The sequence below is a fragment of the Puma concolor genome, chromosome B4, assembly GCF_028749965.1.
Source record: "Puma concolor isolate L17-30 chromosome B4, mPumCon1.1.hap2, whole genome shotgun sequence".
Taxonomy (NCBI): Eukaryota; Metazoa; Chordata; class Mammalia; order Carnivora; family Felidae; genus Puma; species Puma concolor.
This window is the reverse complement of record NC_141673.1, coordinates 9,231,593-9,248,216: the sequence shown is the minus strand read 5'-3', so window position 1 is coordinate 9,248,216 and position 16,624 is coordinate 9,231,593. Positions and strand designations below refer to the sequence as shown.

General features: G+C 56.1%; 1 protein-coding gene across 1 annotated transcript in view; it reads left to right on the top strand.

The window, feature by feature from the left end:
• Positions 1 to 15,517: 15,517 nt before the first annotated feature.
• CACNA1I (calcium voltage-gated channel subunit alpha1 I) overlaps positions 15,518 to 16,624 on the top strand; it is a 116,135-nt gene continuing 115,028 nt past the window's right edge. The window contains exon 1 of the mRNA XM_086712218.1: positions 15,518 to 15,615. The gene's annotated coding sequence lies outside the window, so the exon portion shown is untranslated. The remainder of the gene's footprint in view (positions 15,616 to 16,624) is intronic.

The following is a 16,624-nucleotide window of genomic DNA, read 5'->3' as shown; positions in this document are numbered from 1 at the left end:
TCCCTGAGGTCTAGGCTTAAAGAATGAAGAGGACCTTGGGGCCTGGGCCTTGGCCCCTCTACTTCCAAGGCCACGAGCTTGAGGCCTGTGGGTGTGCTGAGCCTTTGGCCAGGTTCCTGGGGCTTTGTCAACCACAGAGGAGGAAACCTGAGGGTCCCAAGATGACTTGTGGGAGGTGCAGAGAGAAGAGCAAGGGTCAGAGGCTGGGGCTTTCTTCCCACCTCTGCTGTCCATGCTGGCCGCCCAGGACAGTCAGCCCCTTTTAAGCCTCCTTTGCCAACCCAGAGAAAGCATGAAAATGTCTGAATCTGTTCAGCCCACACAGGTGGAGTTGAGGGTGCAGGGGAACAGGGGCTGGGCAGGTGGTAGTCACTTCTCTGGATCTCAGCCCCTGACTGGTGTGTCCTGAGAGGCCACATCTGGGTGAGGAGCCCTGGACCAGGAGTCAGCATGCAGTCAGAGGGGGATGGCAGGATGTCAGAGGAGGAAGCAAAGTTAGAGACTGTACTCAAGACGGGCCAGGTTGGTCCATCCCACCCTAGCCGGTCCAGCCCAGCCGGTGCTCCCCGAGTCTTTGCCCTGTGCCTGCCCTGTGCTGGTCTTTAGAGATGCAGAGAAGCATTCCTCTGTCCCCACCATCAAGGAGTCTGGTGGGAAGCCTGGCCAACAGTGACCCCTGAGTTGGTGTGATGAGGGCTGGCAGGCAGGAGGAAGAGAGGAGGGGAAGGAGGAGGGCAGGACTGGCTACATCTTCGTGGAGCCCAGTGCAAAATAAAAATGAGGGGCCTCTCGTTCAAAAGTTATTAAGACAATAACAGCCAAGCAGTAAACCAAGCAATGCAGCCTTTCTGTGTGCGAGAGGGTTGGAGGGGGACTCTGTGTGACTGCACCAGTCACGCCCCGGTGATGCTGTCCTGCCCGACGGTATGGGGAGCCTTGGGCCTTCAGCTTGGCTGGACAACCCCCACCCCACCCCAGTTACCATGGTGGCTTCCAGCTCCGCCTGTGGGGCCACATGGTCTGCTTCAGAGCCAGCTGGGACTAGAGGCCAGAGACTTGCCCTTGCCTGTGCCTCAGTTTCCTCATCTGCAAAATGGAAAGCATAACAGCACCCACCTTCAAGGATTGTTGTGGGGATTCTGTGGGCCGATGCTCTGGTTAGGTCTGGAGTCTTGGGCCTGGGGCAGTAATCACTCCACAGATTTAAGTTACAGCCACCACCCCTCCCCCTCCTTCCTTGCTGCTTTTCTCCGCAGCACTTCGCACTTTCTGGCTACCGAATGTTTTACTTCTTATTCTTATTTGTCTTCTTAATCACAGTGTAGGGACTGCAGGGCTTCTATATACCCTGTTCTCACCTATAGCTGCAGAGCCTCCGATGGTTTCCGCCACTTAGCAGGTGCGAGCCGGATGTTTGTTGAATGAATGAGTGAATGTCAAACCATTTGTTTAGGTAAATAGTCATTATTGAGCACCCACTCCGTGCCAAAGATCTTCAGGGAATTCAGCCTGGGCGAGGTTTGAGGCACAAAGCGGAGCAGCAGGGTGGCAGTGTGTGTGAGAGGTCGGAAAGCCTGCAGGGGCATGTGGGGGAGTCGACTCAAGGTGGCCACAGACTCCAGGACAGGAAGAGGGACTGAGAGGCTCAGTTTCAGTTGTCTGGCTGTAACCTGTCCCGGAGAGCTTGCTCTTTAGTGGGAAGAGTGTTCCCTAGCAAGATAGCCCTCAGATTTGGGAAGTTCTCTCTGAAGCTGGGTTGTCTGCCAGATTCTGTGCTCGAGTTCACATCCCCGGAATTGCCCAGAGGGAGGCACAGCCTGGTCTGAGGACAGTGGACCTTGGCAGCCTCGCGCCAAGAAGGAGTCCTAGAACGGCGCCCCCCCCCCCCCCCCCCCGCTGGGGTGCTGGCAGGGTGGACACCAGCAGGAGATGTCCTAATGCATCCTGGCAGCTGGACTCGACTCCTTTCCTGAGCAACAGGCACGAGGAGGACTGACTGGTGAATCCACTCGCCATGGTTGAGCCATCCGAGGCTGTCTAGCTTCCCTGTGAGCTCAGAGCTCCCCAGGCTCTCCGTGGCCTCCTGGGCATTTCCTCCTACTCTTGAATGCCCCACAGACCTCTCAGCCTCCACCTGTCCCAAATGGAGCCTGCTCTCCTCCTCCAAACCTGCTCCTTCTCCCCTTTCTTCTGTCTCACCCCAGCAGGAAACTGGGGTGCCATCCTCCCCTTTTCCTGTAACCTACATGAGAGGAGTCATCTGTCCTGTAGATTCAAACTTCGAAATCACTCTCAGACTCTCCCACCTCTCCACCCCCAGGACCACGCTCCCAGTCCTCCCCAACACCGCCTCCCCTCTGCCACCAGGCTCACCTCCTTCAGATGCGTCCTAGGTCCTAGAGGCAGGAGTTGCTGGGAGGCCCAGTTGGGGAGCAGACAGTGGAGGGTAGTTTTTCCTGCATAGCCGGTAGTCCACATGGGGCCTCCACGCCTCCTCTGCCTGCCCCTGGGTTGGCAACAACCCTCCTTCCTCATACATACCGATAGTGTGCTTGGAGCCCCATGGCTTCTGCACAGACAAGCTCATGGACCCCATCAGTCCTGGGAGTAGGGGGCTGGCCTGTGACTCCACCCTAGGTCTGGTCCCAGGATCACCCCTTTTTCTGACTCTGCCCTCCCTTCTCTGCCAGATGACCTCCTCCTGTGTCTCCCCAGGCCTGCTTGCTCCATTGCCTCCCACCTCTTCCCTGGTACTCCTTGGGGGAGGGAGCAGAATGTGGTGGTGAAGGGCATGACTCTGGAGCCAACTGCCTGGGTTCAGATCCTGGCCCCCTTCCCCCTTGTATGGGCTGTGTGAGCTTGGACAAGTTACCTAAGCTCTCTGTGCCTTAGTTTCCTCATCATACGTGCTTTACGATAATGCCAACCCTGTATGTTGCTGTGAAGGTTAACTGAACACGTTCTAAGTGCTTTATGAATGTAGCTATCATGTTTTTGGTGCCCGTTCATTTACAGAGTGCTTTTCCAGTTGGCATCTGGTCCTCACACTTAATCTGTGACACAGGTGTCAGACCCATTTGAGAAATATGGAAAATGGGATCCCTACTTACACAGTGCAGTGGAGAGGCTGGGACTTGGGGGTCAGATCTGGCTGTGAGTTTAAGCCATGTCATTTCCTCTGTGTTTTGGGTGGGGGGCTACTCTTTTTGACCCTGTTTCCTGACCTTTATTATTATTATTTTTTTAATATTTATTTTTGAGAGAGAGAGAGACAGACACAGACTATGAGTGGGGGAGGGGCAGAGAGAGAGGGTGACGGACAATCTGAAGCAGGCTCCAGGCTCGGAGCTGTCAGCATAGAGCCCGACATGGGGCTCGAACCCACGAACCGTGAGATCACGACCTGAGCCAAAATTGGACACTTAACCGACTGAGCCACCCAGGCGCCCCATGTTTCCTGATCTTTAGATTCAGGGTTATAAGCCTTACTTTGCAGGATTTTGAGAACCTACTCCTTCCTCCCTGCATGACCTTTGGCCAGGTTACTTGTCTCTCAGGGCTTTAGTCTCTGCGTCTGGAAAATGGGTCTAGAGCTGTTGGGAAAATGAAACAAGTTAATGTGTAAAAGTGCTTAGAAGAGCACCTAGCATATAACAGAGACTCTGTGTTTGCTACTGGTACGATGATTATTATTCGTTGAGGAAATTTGCACATATGCAGAAGATTTCCCAAACATTGCCAGAAGTTTCATCCCTGGCATGTCAGCATTCTTGGATTAGACACCCCCTAGGGTTCTTTGTCAGAGGTATGTGTGTGTGCATACGTGCGTGTGTGTGTGTGTGTGTGTGTGTGTGTGTGTGTGTTAGAGACCCCTATGGGGTTGGGGCTTGTGGGCAGGAGCTTCAAGCCAGACAGAACACTATTGAATCCTGGTCATCCCTCTTATCTACGTTGTGGCCTTGAGCAAGTCATTTCCTCTCCTTTGAACCTTTATTTCCTCTTTCGCAAAATGCAGAAGGTAAAACTGTGAGCTTAAAGTTAAGTCAGATAAAGTGTCTGACAAGAAGAGACCCTCAAGAGATGATCGCAATAATTATGATACTCCAGTACATGGCAATCCAGAACCAACTCCCTGGCTCTGTGTATGAGGACTGTCTTTTAAAGTACCCGGGCAGGGGGCTTTCCCCTCTGCCCCTTCCTTCCTCCAGGGAAGTTGCCTGACCTCTGCCCAGCATACTGCTTGTCCTAAAGCCCAAGTGTGAAGGATTTTCTGCATGGAAAGTAGGGGGCACATACAGCCCCAAAGGAAAATGGGACCCTGGCTTCTCCTTCTTCTTTCTCTGAAACAGGAAAGGAAATCCTCCCTCCCTCTTGGGAATTACTGAACATTTCCTCAAGACTCCAGCTCAGATCTCCTCAGAGACGCAAATGAATTAAAGATGTAATTAAATTAGGAATTGTTCATTATTTGAAGGCTGGGATCCTCTAGGAGGTGGGGTGATGGAGGAGGGGAGGCGGGGCCATCTTTCTGCCAGGGCTCAAAGATTCTCTCCTGAGGGGTGTGTGTGGCCAAGGCGGGGCCTGGAGGCCCAGGAGAGAGAGCTGGCCTCTTCCCCACTTGTTCCGACTCAGAAGGAGTTCCCTACAGTCCCAGTAAGCTTCAGGATGTCCCCTGTCTCTTTGGACAACCTAGCACAGAGGTCGTCTTTCAGCCTCAGTGTTCCTCTTCCTCTTTCAGCCTCAGTGTTCTCATCCGAAAAATGAAGCCAAGTGGGAAGGGAAGATTTTATTAAACTGTCTTTAAGGCTGCTTTAGGTAGTAAGTTTCTATCTAAGAAATTGGAGCCCTCTCCCTTTGAAGACCTGCACCACACTGCTTGCTCACGGAGTAATTGTGCAGCCCTCCCCACCAGTCCTAGGGTATTTAGCCAGAAATTTCTTAGGCTCAGCTCCCTAATATAGAAGGAAAGGGAACAAAATAAATGGGTATGACAGTCTCTGGGGAGCTAGCTGCTGGGGATACTGAGATGAGTGTGATACTTCCTGCCCTGTAGTATCCACTGGGGAGGCAGAGGAGTTGGGTCTACAAGGAGAAAGTGGGGGAAAGAAAGGCACTTCAGGTGGGGGGAAAGAGTATGTGCAAAGGCTTAGAGGCAGGAGACAGTGTTGGGATGGGGCAAGTGTAACTGGAACATTGGGGGTGGGGCAGGTGTGTGCCAGGGAACTAGGCTCCTTGCCTGGCATGTGATGGGGAGGGAGAGGGTTAGAGCTCTTCCATGTTCCCAGAGGAAAACAAAAATTTCAACATTGTCAGAAATGTGATGTAGCTGTGAGGAGTCCATGAAACATCCAGGCACCTTGGGAAACGGAAGTCACAGCCGTTTGTTCTGACAGTGTGAAAACTCACAGCCTTTTCACTAAGACGGATAATGAAAACACAGGAAAACTAGAAATGCTTTGGTTCAACTCTGCTGAGGATGTGACTCCCAGCCTGCCCAGTTTCCGCCCTCTGGCCTGGATTCGTTTGTGTGTGTCAACACTTGCCCAGACTTGCAGACATCTCACTCCGCCTCGGTTCCTCGTTTTGTCAGCCATCTTCGTTTCCAGTGTTCTTGGTCACTGTGGTTATTTGAGAATGATGTCAAAGAAGAAATCGCTCTCCCTCCCTGAAAACCTCTGGCGGGGGCCACTTCTCTCACAGTGCCTTCTCCCCTTCCTGTCCACCATCACCTCCCCCTCCAACCCTACAGGGCAGCTGGGAGAAGTCTGGGTGGGAGTGGACACAATCCAGGCTGGGGGAGAGGAGATGGGAGGTTCAGCACCGCGGACAGCGACACATGACAGGCTCAGTAGGAGGTGACTCTTTTGGCTTTTGACGGGGCTGGGTGGGTGGCCTTGAATGCTGACTCAGAAGGTCGGGTGCAGGGAGCTAGGTTGGGGGGCTGATGTTGTCAGAGTAGCTCCCTTCGTGCCCAGAGATTATTTTTCCAAAGGAACTCTCTCTCTCCTTTGTTCCCCAAAGCCTTGACCACCCTGTTCCCAGTCCTCCCCCAGCACACACACCAGGTTCCATTTCTTCCTTGCCCTGCAGGTCTTGGGTGTGCTCTCCCTCCCTCCCTGCCCCACTCTCCCTTCTCCAGCCCCCAGCCTGCCTGTCCCTGGGCACTCAGCCCCACCACCCCAGGCCCTCACCCCTGACTCCTGGGGGAGTTTCTGGCCTGGCAGTCACAGGAGGATCTGGTGTGGCTCATCTACTTGCACACTGTGTGACCTTGGGCAAGTGTTCCCGCCCCTCCCACCTGACCTCCTGGCTTCAGAAAGGGGCTGTTTGGACCATGTCATTTCTGAGCTTGGAGCCAAACCCCATGGTCAGCTCTTGGCAGCCACTCCCCTGGTGGGGAGAGCTGTAGGCAAGGGCAGGATGCAGGATGTGTGCTGGCTGCTGCAGGAGAACACAGACAGGACCAGGCTGGCTTGGGAGAGGGAGGGGGGGGCTCCAATGGTGTTTGTGTGTGTGCTGGGGAGGGGAGGCGAGGGCGGAGGGAGAAACGCAGAGGAGCTGCTGGACTAGAACAGAAGAACCCCTTAGCCTGTATATTTAGCTCATCGAGGTATATAAACAGAAACCTGGAGCGGACTCAATGCTCCCCCCCAAGCGTGAGTCATCAGTGCTGCTGCAGCTAAAGTTAGGCTCCAATCACAGGCTCTCTCCCCTCTCCCCTCTCCCCCTCCCCTCCCCCTCTCCCGGCCCTTCTCCCCCTCCCCTCTCCCCTCCCTTCCTCACTCCATCCCCTTACTGCCTCCTTATCTCCTTATCACTTCTTCCCACCTCTCCCCTCTCCCCACCCACCTTTCTCCCTAAGTCTTTCCTGGATGCTCTAAACTCCATTTCTCCCTGATCTGCCCTTCCCCTTGTGTGCTCTCCCTCTTTTCCTTGATTTCCGCCCCCATTTGTATTCTTCTCCTCTTTCTTTTTCCTCTGTCTCTCTCACTCTTCAGTGTGTCCTTCCCTCTTCCTGAGTGCATTTGGGAAAAGGGTGTCTTTGAACTTGCACTTTGTTTGAACCTAGTGATAACAACATGCATGTGTCTGTATGTACTTGAGAGGGGGTGTGCCTGTGTCTGTGTGAATTTGTGTCTTGGTGTGAGGGTGTATTTAACAAAAATGATATCTGTTTGGGTGTACGTGTGAGGGTGTCTGTGGTGTTTGTGAATCTGTGTGAATGTGTCATTTTGTGTCTGTGTGAGCGCATACATGGGAATGTGAGGACTGTGTGTCTGTGTCTCTCTGTGTTTCTTCTCTTTTGGGGGAAGGGCAGCTCTGTGCCCCAGAAGTAAATACTCTGGGTTAAGCAGTGGAGAACCCCTTCCTCAGTTTCCTCCGGGGGTTTGGCAGGCAGGGGGATCTCTGGCCCCTAGAGACTGCTGGCAAGGCAGCTGCAAGCTGCAGGCTATCCGAGAGTGGACCCAAGCTTGGCTCTTGGGCCCTGCCACTTTCTGCTGTGTGACCTTGGGCCAGTCTCTCGGTCTCTCTGGGCCATGCTTCTGCATCTGCCAGAGGAGCGTGATGACCCTGCTCACCTCACGGGGGGGTGGGGGGGGTGGGGGGGGGAGGCGGGAGACAGGGAGCAAGGGAATTGTGTGCAGAGGTGCAGGTCAATGCTGGTGAGGACATGGTGGTCAGACCCAAGGCCTCTCTGTTAGGTGTATGCTTTCCTGCCTCAGTGGGGCTGATGCTGTGTCTCCAACTGTGTATTTATAATTTATACTGATGTTCAGGCAGAACTGGAGGCTGGATACCCCCCAATGGGAGTGTTCCCCCATCTTAATTAGTGGATGTCCGCTCCCACCTTCAAGACACATCTTGAAAGCTGCTCTCTGCAGGAAGCCTCCCCAGAACTCTGCCGAGGTGTGGATTTGCCTCCTCCATTCCTCTGGGGGTCTAACACCCTCACCATGGTCTGTGTCTCTGCCTTCAACATGGGGATTCCTGGAAAGAATTTACACAAGGGAATAGTGCGTGTGTGAGTGTGTGTGTCCCGGGGATGGTGCAGGAGAGGAAGGATGAGAGATGGAGAGCAGGGGAGGAGCGAGGCGCCAAGAGCTTGGGCTGTTTTAGCCCAGGTTCTGCTCTCCCAGAACGGACAAGTGTCTGGGCCGTCAGCTGAGGCGGTGGGCCCAGACTTTGCATCAGGGACCAAGGAATGGGCTGAGAAAGCATCAGTCCTTTGGCCCCAGGGTGGGTGGGGACTGATGAACAGCACCGCTCCTGGTACGTTCTCTATCAGGGCAGCCAGGGTGATCTGCTCCTCTTCAGATGACCCAACATCCTCATTCTCCATCAGTCTCCCCTGCTTTATTTTTTCTGTATACATTGATCATCATCTGATGTCCTATGTATTTCATGTATTTATCTTATGTATTTTCTGACTCACCCACTCCAGTGTAAGCTCCATGAGGGCAAGGGCTTCATTTTATGTACTGCTGTACCCCCAGGGCCTAGAACTGTGCCTGACACACAGTTGGACACTCAGAAGGAGCTGCTGAAGAGACAAAGATGGCCTGTCATATCCTCCTATGTGATCATTCATTCATTCGTTCGTTCGTTCGTTCGTTCATTCTTTTAGCAGACCTCTGATACTTAACACTGTGCCCCACTCTTTGCCCGGCTCCCAGCCTGGCAGGGGCAGAACAGAGAGGTAGCCCATCAAGACTGGGTGGGAGTGGGGGACCCCTGACCCGGCCTGGTGTGATCCCAGAAGAGGAGATGTCTGAGCTGGGCTTGAGGATTCGGAGGCGCTCTGTAGGTGGAGACATTTGATTATGGCTCTTTCTACCACCCCCTGCCCCTTCCCTGCCCTAGGACTACTGCCAAACAGAGGGCAGGGCTAGGGATTATTCTCTAAAAGCCAGAGTTGGCGAAGGCACAGAGTAGGCCTCACAGCTGGGGAACTAGCTCCGTGGTCCTTCCTGGGGGTCTGGGAGGGGGTGGATTCCAGTTTTAACAAAGATCAAACCCTGAAAGGGACTATAGCCCTGATGGTGGAATTTCAGGGCCTCTGGGAGGCTGAGGAGCACCCCCCGCCCCTGGGCAAAGCCAGCCTGCTCCCTAAAATGCCCGTCCTGAGCCACCAGGGGTCAGAAGGTTGTAGGGTAGGGGCCAAAGCCAACCTGGGCCGGCCTCTCCGGCCCAGAGCCAGCTCCCACCTGCACAACCCCCACTCATCTCTCCTTGATGGTGACATTGAAGGCGACTCCCTGAGGCTGGACTGCTGGGGCGCCTGCCTTTGTCCAGTCGAGGATAAAAGGAAGAGTTGCCTCCTCTATTATTCTTTCTCCAAGCAGCAGGAGCTGCAGAGAGGGAGAGGGCGTGAGAGCACACGCGCACGTGCATGTGTGAGAGCACACGCGCACAGAGCCTGAGGACAGGGAGCAGGACAAACAGACAGCAAGGGAGCCAGACACACCAGGAGACAGGGAGTCACAGGAGAAATGAGAACGAGGAGGGGGACAGAGGAAGAGAGATGGAGACAGTCAGAGAAAGGGGAAGACAGAGAAACAGCCAAGGAGGAAGGGAGCTGCCAGGAGGACCAGGAAGAAGGAGAAAGACACCCACAGAGGTAGAGGGCAGGGATGCCCCCCAGCTGTGCTGATTTCTCTCCATTCCTCCCCTCCCTCACCCCTCCCTTAGGCTTCCTTCGCATCTCTGCCCCTGTCCTCTGTCTCCAGCTTCCACACCTCCCTGATTCGCCGCCTCTCCCTCTCGGTGCCTGTCTCATCCCCACCGCACCTTCTGCCTTCCCAGGCTGGGGAGTTTCTGGGAACCGGGCTGGGGGAGATACCAGGCACCACCGTCCACCCAGGGAAGGACCAGAAACCGGTACCCTCCCTCCCTCCCTCCTTAAGCTTCCAGTCCTGCTCCTCTGCCCTCTGAAACATCCCTCAAAATCTGTCTCGTCCTTCCTGTGAGCAATACGGCCCAGGCTGGTGCAGGCCTCAGGGCCTCATCTTGCCCTCCGCATTCAGCTCACACAGCACCCAGCAGGGCCTCCCCAAACCCGACCTTGCCCCTCCCCACTCACACCTCCCTCAGCCTGGCATTCAGAGGCTGGGACTTCCTGTTGTTCCCACACAAGCCTTGCACCTTCATACCCCCAGGCCTTTGCTCCTGCTGTTACCCCTGCCTGGAATGACCTTCCGGCCATGCTTTGGCAGAAAAGCTCTTACCTGCGCACTCCCCAAGTCCCTCCAAGCCTTCACACAGTCAAGTTCACAAGGGCTACTGTGTGAAGCCTTCTCCCAGGAACAATGGTTTCCTCTTCTACTCCACTTACCCTGGCTGTCTGAACATGGCTGACCCCCACCGGGCTGGGTTTTGTCATCGCTGTATATCTAGCCCCTGGCACATAGTAGGTGGTCAATAAGTATCACTGAGTAACCACCCGGGGTAACCGATGGCATGCCGCATCGCCTCTCAGGACCTCAATTTCATCAGTAAGATGGATCTGGAAATGGAAATGACTGCTCAGACCACTGGCTTTCAAGAAGTGCACTCAGCAAATATTGAACACCTACTGCATGCCAGGTTGTGCCTGCCGGATGTTGTGAGGCAGGAAGGAGATGACGTGCCACTGGTCAAGCACCAGTCGGGTGTGAGGGGGGCTCCTGGTGCCTCTGTCTGGGGTTGGGTGTGGGCAGTTCCCTGCTGCTCTTCTGTCTGCGTTCGCGCTGGAATAAACCCACTGCCGCTGCGTCCTCACCCTTGCTGGTTGTAGGCTGCTGCGGTATCGAGTCCTTTCCAGATGCACTCGGACTTGATTCTTCAAACCCCATCCAGAAGCTTCTAGGGCGTCAGTGGCCGCCTTTGGCTGAGAGTCAGGGACTTGCCGCCCGGCAGGAACCTGAGGATCCTGTAATCTGTCCCTTCTCCCTCTGTCTCCAGCCTCCTTCCTGGGCAGGTGGGAGAAGGACCTCTGTCTCTGTCTCTGTCTCACACACACACATATACACACGCTCACTCTGGCGTGGAATCCTGCTTCTGCCGCTCATTAGCTGCGTGACCCTGGATAATTTACTTAATTTCTCCGGATTTGCGTTCTTCCATCTATAAAGTGAGCTTCATGATACCTCTCACCCAGAACTGTTGCCAGGGTTAAGTGGGCTAACGGAGTAAATGGGCACCTGTCAGTGGGGAGGAGGGATCCCCCTACTCCTTATTTAGGTAAAATGCCACAACCTCACCCTTCCTGCCTGGGCAGGAGTCCTGTGGCCACAGTGACCCCAGGGAGGGTGGGGGATGCTACTAGCATCCTCCTGGTCCTCTCTGGCTTTGACCTCCCGCCAGCTTAGTCCAGTTGGGGGATGGATTGGCTGGTCCCAGGCCCGGTCAGCCATGTCAGCTCCGACTTGACATCCACACACACCAGACATGCACTTGCACGAGGCCCGTGTGCATCTAGCTGACTTTCCAGGAGACTTGCAGAGGGAGGGGAACCGGTGCCACAGCCACACAAGCTACTCACATCGGGTCCTCCATGACTCTCTGGGGGTGCTCCCCCTCCACGTGACCCTGTCTCCTCCGTTTTGCTCTCCCTCCTTTTCTCTCCCTTCATGCTCCACACTTTCTGAAACTTCCTCTACTGATCCAGCCTCAACCCCTAGACTGGGCTTGGAGGGCACCTTGGCCTCTCAGAACCCATTCCTCTGTATCCTCTTGGCCCACCCTCCAAATCCCTCCCTGTGTCACCCACAGCATTTCCAGACCTTTCATCGCATAACATGCTCTGGCCCTGGCAGAGGCCTGGTACCCAGTAGATGCTTAATGAAGGCTTTCGGGATGTTGAAGTTCATTTTCGGCCATTGGTTTTTTCCTATCACAGTGGGCTGCTCCTGGGGCCTGATTCTTAGGTGTTCAGGATGCTGCTTGGCGCTGAGAGCAGTCCCTTCCCATGCCCCAGGGGGAATGTGTTCTAAAGGGGGACAGGGCGGCCTATGTGAGGGTATCATGGGCCAGGTTCTGCTCTGGTAGGTGGGGGCCACTTTGCCAGTGTGGGATCCTGGAAACTTTAACTCTCAGAGTTTTTGAATCTCGGAATCCAGAATCCTAGTTAAGAGCACAGATTCCGGAGCCAGACGCCCTGAATTCAAATACCAGCTTTGCCATTTATTAGCTGTGTGATCTTGAGCAAGTTACCTAGCTTCTCTGTGCCAACGGCTCCTCCTCTGTAAAAAACGGTAGTGACGATTTACAAGATTGTGGAAAGGATTAAATGCGTTAATATTTGTCAAGGGCTTAAATGAGGGCCTGGCGCAGATAAATGCTTTGTGTTTGAGAAATAAATCAGTGTGGATTTCGAGGGTATCGGAATCTTTATCTCTGTGTGTTTAGGATCTTTAGTTCTGGAAGGGACTCCGTCTCATGTCCTGGAGCAGGAATTCCGCCCCAGTTTCCTTCAGCCCCAGCTTGCTTATCCCCATTAATAGATTCTCCTTACCCTTCTAGCCACTTCAATTGCTAGAAAGTTCTCTAGGGGACAGGAGTGAGCCTGGGATGCTCTGGGAGTAGGGAGTGGGGGGCCTGGTTGGGCTTTGGTCCCTGGGGGAGTGGAGAGGGAGCCTGGCCCGGCTGTCAGCTCAGGCAGGTGTACCGAGGGGACTCCGGGCCAGGGTCCATCTCACTTACCTGCTGGTAGGCCCCCGTTCCCAGGGCATGGCAGGGCCTAATGACTGTGTGCGGCTGCTGCAGCCTTCTGCAAATACCAGGCACAATATAAATAGCAATAATGAATAAATGAAGCTCCCGCAGCCAGCGAGGGCCTCTGGGAGGGACTGCCGCAGCCTTGCCTCTTGCTGAGACCTGGAGTTGCCACCCCATCCCCCAGTAGGTTCAAGGGTCGCCCCGTATCCCCACTTCTTCTATGACCCTCTGCGGCCTCCCTGTGCACAGAGCCCACCCCTGTGCTAAGGGCAGAAGAAAGGAAGAATGGGTAATGAAAGCATAAAGTATTGAGGGTGGACATAAACAGTACCTCTCGCCAGTGTGGATGCTTGAGGGTGGCTGGGGAGGGGGTAATTAGTCCTGCTGGGATGGGGGATGCACTAGAACCGTGGAGGGAGGCAAATTTCTGCTTACGTATGAAAAAGAACTTTGAATGATCAGAGATGCTCAGAGAGCAAAACAGCAGCCCAGAGGAGTGGTGAGGTCGGCGTCACCCCAGGGATGCAAGCAGGGGCCGGGTGGCCGCTTGGGAGCCGAAAAGACCCAGTCCTGAGAATTCGCTATCTGGTGGCTTCTCAAGGTCCTGTCCAGTCTTTTGAACTTCCTGAAAATGTTGCCAGAGGACACCGGAGAGAAAGTGAGCAGTGTCTGGTGGCTTCTCCCTGACTTCCTGTCTGATTGCTGTCACTCTCCTGGGCCTGGGGCTTTCCAGCTGAGCCCGCAGCCGGTCAGGGCATGGAGTGCCTGCCCCAGCCACCTTATTTCTGCTTCCATGCCTTGGCTTATGTCCTGTCTTCCTCCTCGAGGCCATTTCTCCACCCATCACCTCTCCTCTTATCTCAATCCCACAGGAGCATTTAAAGCGAGGTGCGGGCCTCTTGCCTTTGGTGAGGCCGTCCGTTGAAAACTCCTGATCTGAAGCCCACTCCCTTCTGAAATAAACCCACTCCACAAATGGACACCTGGTGGCCAGCTTACTTCATATCTCGAGATACCTCCTAGCCTAGGTGTGCTTACATGACCTTTCATTGTGGTCTGGTGACAAAGGTTTGTCTTGTCTCCCTGGACAGATTTTTTTTTTAATTTAATGTTTATTTGTTTTTGAGAGAGAGAGACAGAACATGAGCAGGGGAGGGGCAGAGAGAGAGAGAGAGAGAGAGAGAGAGAGACAGAATCTGAAGCAGCTCCAGGCTCTTAGTTGTCAGCACAGAGCCGGACGCAGGACTTGAACTCTTGAACCACGGGATCGTGACCTGAGCCGAAGGCGGATGCTTAAGCGACTGAGCCACCCAGGTGCCCCTCCCTGGGCAGATTTAAGGGTAAGAAGGGTTGAATATTTGTTGAGCACCTATTATTTGCCAGGCACGATGGTGCTAAGCCCTTTCTAGACTGTTCTCATTCTGCAAGGTGTGAACTTTTATTTCCATTTCACAGATGAGGAATCTGAGGCTCAGAGACTTTAAAGGACTTGCCCAAGGTCCTCAGGCTGGAAGCCACAGAACCAGGATCAAACATAAGTGCTCCTTCCTCCACAGCTCTGCCCATCTGCAGAGCAGATGGCCCCAGAACAGACCTCAGTATCCGCAACCATCCCCAGGCTCAGCCCAGTGCAGGAACCATCTCCCCTCCCTGAGCCCCCATTTTCCAAGGAGAGGAGGTAGGGGTGGAGAGGGCTGAGTTGAGAGCCTCTCATCCCTCAGGCTCCTGTGGCCCAGGCTGCCCAGGGGAAGTGGAGAGGCTAGGGGCATTTGTAGCTGGAGAAAGAAGCGTCTGTTCTACTTCGGAGCCCTCTCAGAAGCCTTCCTGGAGGCGGTGGCCTTTCAGTCAAGCCCTGAAGGTTGGAAGGAAGCACGGATGTGGATGAGAAGCGGGAAGCTGGCCGGGCAGAGGAGCCACCTTTGGAGTTGAATCGTCGCCTGCTCCACCATTTAAGAACCGGTGGCTTCAGATGGGCAGCGCCCCTCTTGGGCGGTGGGGGCGCCCCTCTCCCCCAATCTCCCAGTATCTCGGTGAGAATCCGAAGTGTTACGTGGCCAAGCAGGCACCTGGGACACGAGGGTGGTCAGTAATGGGGTCCCTCCCTTTTTACGCATGACGCAGCCCCCATGATAGGACCCTCCCCCCAGGCACGACCCCGAATTTTAAGGGGGTGGCCGCCAGGCTCGGGGCGTCCTGCCCCTCCGGGGAGGGGTGGGAGCTCACCGAGCCGCCGCCGGGAGTCTGTCTGTCGCCTCCACGCCTCCCCCCTCCAGCGTCCCGCGCCTGCAGCTTTCCCCGAAGACATTTGGTGTCAGTATAAGGACGGCTTTGCCTCGCACGCGGCGCGGCTCGGTCTCGCCGCCGCCGCACGTCCCCGCACCGCCGGGCGCTCGGGCTCCTCCGCAGCCCCCGCCGCGCGCAGACCCCGCGCCTCGAGCCCGGGGCCGGAGGCGCGAGCCGAGCCGAGGCGGGCGACGGACGAGCCCGGACCCCGCGCCGCCGCCGCCGCCGCCGCCGCCGCCGCCGCCGCGATCCTCCCCGGGCACTTGCCCGCCGCTCGGTCCCCGCGGCGCCCCCGCCCCCGGCCCCGGCCCCGGAGCGCCGCGCTCTCGCCCGCCCCGCCGCCCGCCGCGCGCTCCAACTCCGGCGCGGTCCGCCGCTCGTCCGCGCTGCCGGCTCCTCGCCGCCCCTCCCGCCGCGCGCCGTCTCCTCCCGCCATGGCCCGGGCCCCGGGGCCCGCCGCCCACCGCCCGCCGCCCCTCGCGCCCCAGGGGCTCAGCTGATCCTGAATTGGCGGGGTGGGGGGGAGCGGCTGGCGGGGCCGGGGGTCCCCCTCGAATTCCGGCTTCGGGGGGCACGCGGCGTCCCCGCGCCTCTAACCTGGACGACCCCCCGCTGCCCTGCCAAGTCCATGCCAAGGTAGGTGGGGGTGGGGGGAAGGGAGGGAGGGCTCCGCTCCGAGGCCAGTTTCTTGGCGCGTCGGGTGCTTTCTTTACTGAGGCGTTTGTTTATTTCTGGGGACCGGTCCCCCCCCCTCCCCGGACACACGCGTGCCCATCAGGTCGGCCCCCATCCCGTGCTTTCGGGCAGGTGCCTTGGGAGGAAGGACGGGAAACTTTGACCGGTTCCTTCTCCAAGGCCACGAAAGTTCTCTCGGTGCCAATGCTGAAGCCGGCTGAGCCAGCGCTGCAGAAATTTATTCAACAAGTCAGGCTGCCGGCCGCGGGGTTGGGGGTGGGGGGTGGCGGCGGTCTGTGTCTGTCTGTCCCGCGGCCCCTCGGTCGCTGCGGCTCTGCAACCAGCTGGACCAGAGCTGGTGTCAGTGTCCAGAGGGCTGAGCTGGGAGTATTGGCAGAGGAGAGTAGCAGGAGGGGGATTGAATAGGGGAATCCCAGGCAGGCGTTAACTTTCCTGGAGGCCAAGGTGGTAGTGGGCCCCCTCCCAGGGCAGCACCCCCCCAGGGGGCTACTCAAGGCTTCATTGCATGAAGCCAGGCCAGGGGTTGGAGCGGGGACTCTTGGGGGTAAAAGGAATCCTTAGCAGGTTGGGGCTGGTTATATAATGAGTGTTTATGATGATTGGGTTTTAATTGTCTGCTGGCTGGTGTGTGTGGAGGATGTGGGGGCCAAGAGGCCTTGGCAGGGGGTGGGAAGGCCTCCTGGGGGGGCATGATGCCTGGGGGAGGGGGCTTTCGGATGGGCCCAGGCTGAGGCATCAGTCAGCTGCTCTGCTTGTGTCTTTCTCTTCCTTCAGGGTCCTGGGGGTTCTGAGCTGTGGGTTAGGTTGGCATGTGGGGAGACCCCTGAGCTAGATTCTGGCCCTGGGAGTCTGGGTTCTGGGTCTAGGTGTGTGTGTGTGAGAGAGAGAGAGAGAGAGAGAGAGAGAGGTTGAGAGCGAGAAAGCTTGCTTGCGTCTCTTGCCTCTATGG